This window comes from Puntigrus tetrazona, chromosome 8 (genome assembly GCF_018831695.1).
Source record: "Puntigrus tetrazona isolate hp1 chromosome 8, ASM1883169v1, whole genome shotgun sequence".
NCBI classification, from domain to species: Eukaryota; Metazoa; Chordata; class Actinopteri; order Cypriniformes; family Cyprinidae; genus Puntigrus; species Puntigrus tetrazona.
Genome location: NC_056706.1, coordinates 1,129,503 through 1,137,500, shown reverse-complemented (window position 1 = coordinate 1,137,500; position 7,998 = coordinate 1,129,503).

The following is a 7,998-nucleotide window of genomic DNA, read 5'->3' as shown; positions in this document are numbered from 1 at the left end:
CAACTACATGCTTTCCATTTTAAGAAACCTTCTCTCTGACGGGTGTGTGAAGAGTGCCTGAAAGTGTCTGATTTTAAGAGTACTTCTTTCATAATTTACTCACTCTGGAGTATTTCCAAACCTGTATGACTTCATTTGTTCTGCCGAAACACAAAGGAAGATATTTTGAAGAAGGTTTATAAGCAGGCTGTTGGTCCCCATTGACTTCTATAGTAGGAAAAACAATTAGTATGGATTTCAATGGTGACCCAAAACAGCCCGGTTACAAACTTTCTTCATTTTTGGGTGAACTATTCCTTTAAGTATGTTACTTATAATAAGTACAAGGTTAAAGAAGGACTGGATAAAGAGACGTGCCAGCAACGCTGTGGAGAAGCTGGAGGAAATAGACAGATAGTCCAGATATTTCATGAAAAAAGGGAACAAAGAACAGCATTATATTCAACAACAACAAAGAACTATAGACACAGGGTAACAAGATAACAAGACTAACCTGGGCAGAATAATCCAGGAGAACCAGTGAACAAACAGACTACAAACTGACTACAAACACCACGGCAGACAGGAAGTGACACAAGAGTCTAAGACAAGGCACGAGAAGAACAAAAACACGGAAGAGTTGTTAATTAAGTTCATAACATTCATGTTTAGTTTTGAGATCTGTGTACAAACACGTTCATGAATGAAGAACACCATGAACTACATTTATGTTATGACTATTGACTAAAGAAGACTAAAGACGATTCTTTAGAATCAGTAGAAATCTGCCCTGGTTTTTGAACTTTTATAATCTCTCTTTTCCAGTTAATGAAAACAAACCTTGATATCTGAAGCATTTATCTCAGCTTTTTTTTTTATATTTTTAACTGGAAAACAAGATAAAAAGGACTAATTAATATCTGATCTGGGTCATTCTATCAGTGGAGCGCCTCCTAATAAACACATCATGTTTGGATGAATCATAACGAACCTCCGGAGGAAACACGGTTCCTCAAATCCCGAACACATGAACAGATGAGCACTAAACGGATTAAAGCAATAAATCACCCAAAAATCAGGATCGACTCATTATTTATTCACCCTCATGTCGATCCAGACCATATGCTGTTAGTTTCTGGGGAACTCCGGGGTTTCAGGCTGGTTTTGGAGCTCGAGGTCACTGCGAGAGAGAGACAGAACGGAGATGTTGGTGAGTTTGACTCCGAGCTGAAGACTAACACAGATCTTTGTGTGAAACCCAATCTGAGAGACAGATGGAGAAAACGTGCGGCCGTGGGATTTTCCGCATGGATCCATGGGCACCTGGATTTGGGAAACAGGATTAGCGGGTGTGTAATTATGGCTGCTGTAGGTGTGTGTGTGTGTGTGTGTGTGTGTGTGTGTGTGTGTGTGTGTTACTTCGCTCAGCTTTTAAGAATTCATGAATTCTGCCCTAATTTTAGACTTCTTGGCTGTGCTGAGATACGAAGGAGGATCTTCTGCTGGAGAACTTGAGAAGCTTTCATCAAAGCCAGGTGTTCTGACAAATAATGAAGCATCCAACGCTGTTTTTTAATACTGTTAGGTAGTTTTAGGTGTATGTGTTAACAAAGCCTCACACCACAGTAATATCATGCTGGGAGCTAAATCAGTTGTTTTAATGGGAGAGAAATACAAAGATGGTAAACCTCTATACTGATGAATGTCTTTGTTTTTCTTGTCCCATGTGCTCTACGTGCCCTACTTTCTGTTGATTGTCTCATTGTATTCAGGTGTGTCTTGATAATTTAGTAATTTCCTGTGTGTTTATAAGTTCCAGTTTGTTTCAGTTCTCATCTTTAATATGTTTGTCTGTCTGTCTGTCTATAGTGTAATATATATTCAATGCATAATAATGTAGGTAGTTGAAAGAGCTATAGGTATATTGAATATAGGTAGATAAATAACAATTGCACTGTGTCTTATGGTGTGACAGCAAAAATATAAAAAAAGCAAGCAAAACCTACACAAAATATCTTCAGTTTTAGAGTTAAAAACAGCATGACAGAGGTTTATCTTCAATGTTAACTGTTTTTTGTCACACCATAGAACACAGTGATATGGCGACTACTTGTATATATATTCAATACATTGTAACATATTTACACAATATAGAATTCTGTTTAATTTCTAATATACTCTAATCAATTCTGTCAACTCAAGTTTATTTGTATACTGCTGTTCATGACACAAATCGTTGCAAAGCAGCTTTATGGAAAACTTTTCTTCATCATATTAAAGGGGTCATATGACGTTGCTAAAAAGAACATTATTTTGTGTATTTAGTGTAATGCAATGTGTTTATGTGGTTTAAGTTTCAAAAAACATACATTATTGTTTCTTCTCTAAGCCCCGCCTCCTGAAACGGGTCGATTTGCATAAAGCTCATCTTTCTGAGAAGCGAGGTGTGCTCTGATTGGTCAGCTATCCAGTGCGGTGTGATTGGCCGAATACCGCAAGCGTTTGATGGAAATGTTACACCCCTTACTATAACGTGATGTCATGTCCCTGTGATATGACACAAAAACAATAAAACATAACACACGTCTGCATTCATGATCAGAAACACAACCCTTCACTTCTCAAAACTCACGTTTGAATATTAAGCAGATTATTTTAATAATAAAACGTAACTTAAAGGTTGTGAGTCAGAAGCTCCAGACTGTTCTTGTAGAGAATCAGTCTCTTTCTAGTCATAGATTCAGGAATCAGTCTGAACACACTCTAATATTTGTGTTCATCTGTTCTGGAACAGTGTTATAAACACAACTTAACACTGATTTCTAGTCCAAACAGGAAGTAGTTTGACTTTCACAGGAAACACAGCGTCTCTAGAACATGGCGCCCGCAGCAACACTACACACAGAATAATAGCTCCGCCTTCTTTCTTTCAGTGAACAATTGGGCGGAGTTATGCAAATAAACCACTCTGTGACGTAGAGAAGTGTTTAAACGAGTCTTTTTAGGGGGATGTGAACAAGTCATAACTTTCATAAACAATATCTCTTTGGTTTTGAGACTTTAATCTTTGCAGCTTTAGGATCTTATCTATGTCCTAACAGCTTTAACACTCAGAGAGAAAGAAACACTAGAAATGACTTCATATGACCCCTTTAAATAAATAAATAAATGCTTTGTTTATAATCATGAGGGGTTTAAGCTCTGAAATTTGCAGGATGTTCAAACAGTACAAAGATTTCTTAAATGGCAAAGATCAATGCAAATATGATTCGTCGTGTCGTGACCCTTTAATACCTGATGATGGACGTTCAGATCAGCTCTGGGGAAATCTTCGTGTCTGTCTGTTATTGATGGGAGGATCACGTCTGCAAGCACTTTGAGGTCATAAACTTACTAAAACAATAGCGGTCGAGCACACGCCGCTTCATGTGAATGTGCCTCTTGATGCTCTCTGCAGATACGACTCGAGGGCAAGAGCAGCGTAAACCCAACGAGAAGAGACAAAGAACCGAGTGCAGAGTCAGACAGAAAGAGCCAGTGTCTGTGAAGAATGAAAGACGAGCTCAAGACACTGGAGACGTCTTCAGCAGAACACTGAGATCACTGAGGAGCTTCACAATGACCCTCAGCTGCTCACACACACACACACACACACACACATCATCTGATCACACTGCCTTAACTATATTAAATCTGTCGAATAATAAGATTCACATTTTTAAGATTTTTAGTGGTTTGCAGAAACCAATGACAACACACTCAGCAGGCAGCTGACCAATCAGAGCCCTTCATGTATGTATCAAGGGAGAAAAAAATTATAAAAGGACAAGTCAAAATTATTGTCTTGTTTAAGAAAAAAACAAGTCAGAATTAAGTGGGTTGTTGCTTAGAATATGCAAAATAATCCGCCAATGGGGTAAGCAGAATATTTCTTAATCTTATTTAAACAGAAAACATGATTATTTTGCTCACACCGCTGGCAGATTATTTTGTTTGCGCTGCAGGAGAAGGATGAGGATCTTCTCAAGGTGAGGGAACATCTGTGTGTGTGTGTGTGTGTTGTGTGTTTTCACCTCCCTGCATTGTCAGCATTATTATGAAGGTGGGCGGGGTTGTATGCAAATCGTGTCACAGCTGTAGGACACCTGGGATGGAGGGGGAGGAGCTAGTTCATTATGGATGAAGCTGTTGCTACTGCTCTCTTTTCAGCTTCACTAACCTACATACATGAGAACACACACACACACACACACACACACACAGCTGTGACATCACTTCCTACCACTGACCTCTCCAGGGAACCTCAGTGTCATGAATGAGCGTCTGACCTCTGACCTCCGTGTCAACGAAACGAGACTTTCACTGAAGTCAAATGCTATATATAGTCATAAGTCGAAATTATACGTTTTTCCTTTTTTAGGCCAAAAATCGTTAGGATATTAAACAAAGATCATGTTCCATGAATGCATTTCTAAGAACTTTAAAGGTGATTTTCCCAATATTTAGATGGCAGTATCTGAAGCATTAGTGCCTTAGAACAGGATCAGTGATAGTAGTGATGGTGTGAAGGTGTTAGTCTCGTGTTCAGTGACGCTCGGAGGAGCTGCTGTTAACAGGATTCAGCGGGGCTCTGGAAATCATTTCCTCAGAGACAGAAAATCCATCTGACCTTGGTCTCGGGCTGAAATGAGCTCTTAAGAGGAGCGGGTCGGTTCTCAGAGCACCTGATCCCTGACGATCAATCTCTGCCTCCTGAAGCGGCCTTCATCAGCTGATGAAGGAAATCAAACACATCTACATGTGACAGAATGAAAAAACACGTTGCTTCGTTTATCTGCACGTCATACGACCATTAACTGAAGTAAGACAGAACATGTGTGTTGAAAATCATTTAATATTAGCATAAAATCTCAGGAAAACTTCAAAGTAAATCAATGAATTAGTGCTGTTTAATTAAATGTGTGTGTGTGTAGTGTGTATATCTATTATATAAATACACACACATTCATGTACATTTTTCAGAAATCAATTATTTTTACATATAAAATATTTTTATATAAATGATAAAGGTATGTAAATGTAAATACATCTAAATATGCAAATTATTTTAAAAAAGTAATAAGAACATCATGAGAACAGATTGTTTTTGTGATAAATAGGTTATTTAAAGATTATGAAAATGTTTCTTGCAACATTTAACAATTATATTACGTTTTTACAATTTACTTTTAATATTATGAAAACATTAAAATATACTTGTGATTAAAGTTATATAAAATGACAAAATTGTAAAAGATTAATTAATCTTATAACTATTTTCACTCCATCATTAATATCAGGTTCAACATTATTTGAACATTTATTTTTCAGATTTTAATAACATTACTGTTCTAATATTAACCTTTTTTTAATATTTTAGGAGAATGTTCAGTTTTCAGTTTCTTGAATTACAAACAACATCAAAAGGATGTTCAGAAAACGTTGATCTAAGAATATTTCTCTCTTCTTTGAGAATGATAAATCTGAGTTAAGCGCGCTCCACAAACTTTCCTTTAAGAATGTTATTTGACAGTTACATAACTTTAAAAGGTTCCCTGTTAGCTGGGACAGACTGATAAAACTGGTTTCTGGCGGCGGAGATAAAGCTCGGCAGACTCAAAGCGGGCTTCCTTCAGGAGATGAGGTCACGACCTTCAGCAGAAAACTCCCAACAAACCCTGCTGACTGTGACAGACGATCAGAAAGACGTCTCAGACACGTTCCCTCACAGGCTCGCAGGCTCCGGCTTTGTTGTGTTTGGAGGGATTGGAGCGGCTCGTATCACTTCAGCAAACTCACGCTTCTCAAGCAGCTTCACGCTCTTTACGCCTCAGAGTTTTACAAGCCGAGGCAAAGTAGAGCATCTCGTTTTGATCCGGCAGCCAGCCGCTTTATCCCCGAGCGCCTCGGCTTACATCCCTCCATCGCCACGGTCCAGGGATTTACTCCACGCCGGAGGTCTGAGCATCACATGGTCTGGAGAACCGCTCAGTTCTGAAGAAAACACGAAGCTTTCTCTCGCGATCTTCATCATTACTGTAGTGTTGAGTTCCAGAGAGTCGTGGAAGTGTGTGATGATCTACTGACACCATTAACACAGACAGAACGCTTTAATATGGAAATCAAATATTAGATCGAGTGCAAGCAGTGACAAGGTCATTGGTTCGATTCCCGGGAAATGCTTTACTGATCAAACGTATAACTAAATGCAACGTGAGAAAAGCTTCTGGCAAATGCATAAATGTGACACAACCGTAAGCAGTGGGGGAAAGAGTACTGAGGCTACTTAAGGAATAATTTAAAGAACTGAGAAATAATATGACTACAATTGGACTAAAAAAAGTAGTTTGCTGAAAAAACATTTAATGCATTACAAGCAGAGCAGGTATATTTGTAAAGATGGCCAAAAATACATTGTACATGTAACGTCTGTGGACTTGTGTCATTGTTTTCTTGTCCCTCGTGCTCTGCCCTACTTTTCGTTTCTCTTAATTGTCTCATTGTGTTCAGCTGTGTCTTGTTAATTTAGTCGTTTACTTTGTGTATTTAAGCCCAGTTTGTTTCAGTTCTTTTTGTCTGATTGTCATCTTTAAGATGAGTGCTTTTGTTTCCTGCCTGCTTGCAACTATATTGCTTATTTCGTGTATAAAAGATTAATTTATTTGATATTCTCATCTAGCGCTCCTTCTCTTGAACCACATTGTGACAGTACGGGTATAAATATATATCAAAACTTCATTTTTGATTAGTAATATTCATTGCTAACTTCATTTGGACAATTCTAAAGGAGATTTTCTCTATTTTGATTTTTTTTTTTTTCTTTGCACCCTTAGATTTCAGATTTTCAAATAGCTAAAATATTGTCTTATTCTAACCAGCCAGACATCAATGGAAGGCTTATTTATTCAGCTTTCAGATGCTTTATAAATGTCAGTTTAGAAAAAGAGAACCTTACGTTTTTTCCGGTCCAGGATTTTGCAATATTTTCCATACATCACTAGCACATAAATATCTAAAGATTGAATGAAGCCAGGTTCAAAAATGTTTGATTTTGTCGGCAGTTTTTAAAAAAATGTTGTTTCACTTTTCGCCAATCTTTAAATCAGAAAATACTGTCAACAGACAGAAAACAAACACATTTTCATCATGTTTGTAGGAGTGAATGAATTTGAATATGAACCAAACTTGTGAATACAGAGATCTGGTGTTTCTAAAAGAAAAAACTCTTTGGATATTGGATTGGATATTGAATATTAAACCAACGGCCAAACAGCAACCAGTGCATAAAAACTCAATGTTCTGTCTGTAGCATCCATGTGGAGCATGCATCTAAAATCTGATTTTTATGGCAATGAAAATATGAACAGTGATAGCACCGAAACGTCTTGAGAGTGAACTTACGAATGTGATTTATTACAAGACGCTAAATCTTCTTCCTCTCAGTGATGGGTTCAAGTCATACAGCGTTTGTAAGCTTCAAAAGGAAGTACAGTTTATTCAGGTTTGGCTCCAGCGCTAGTCGATTAAATGGCTGTTTTATTCAACGACACGAGTGAAGCGAGCCTGACAACGCTCATTAGCAGATATCAGATGCTGGAGGTTCAGGATTGTGAATCAGCGGCATTCGCTCAGATCGGCATCGCAAGTGTAAACAATCGAGTTCTGGAGGTCAAAGCCATTGTATGCGGTTCAGTCTCTGTTTACAGAACACAAAGCGTGTAGTTAGTAACCGGTGAAGACAAGAGCCTTGAGTGAACAGAGCATGTTGAGACAAAGGCACAGGACACCTGAGATCTTTAAACGCTTAATCTATCATCGTGTCTGAAGACGGGCGTCTGGAAGGGCCACACGGGCTCCAGAGCGATTCTTATCATCATGTTTATTCACGGTTGGAGATGGCGAACAATCGCATCTTTGGTGCGGAGCTGCCAAACCCTCATGTGACGACGTCTCACCTTCTCACAAAAAACACAAGCTTCG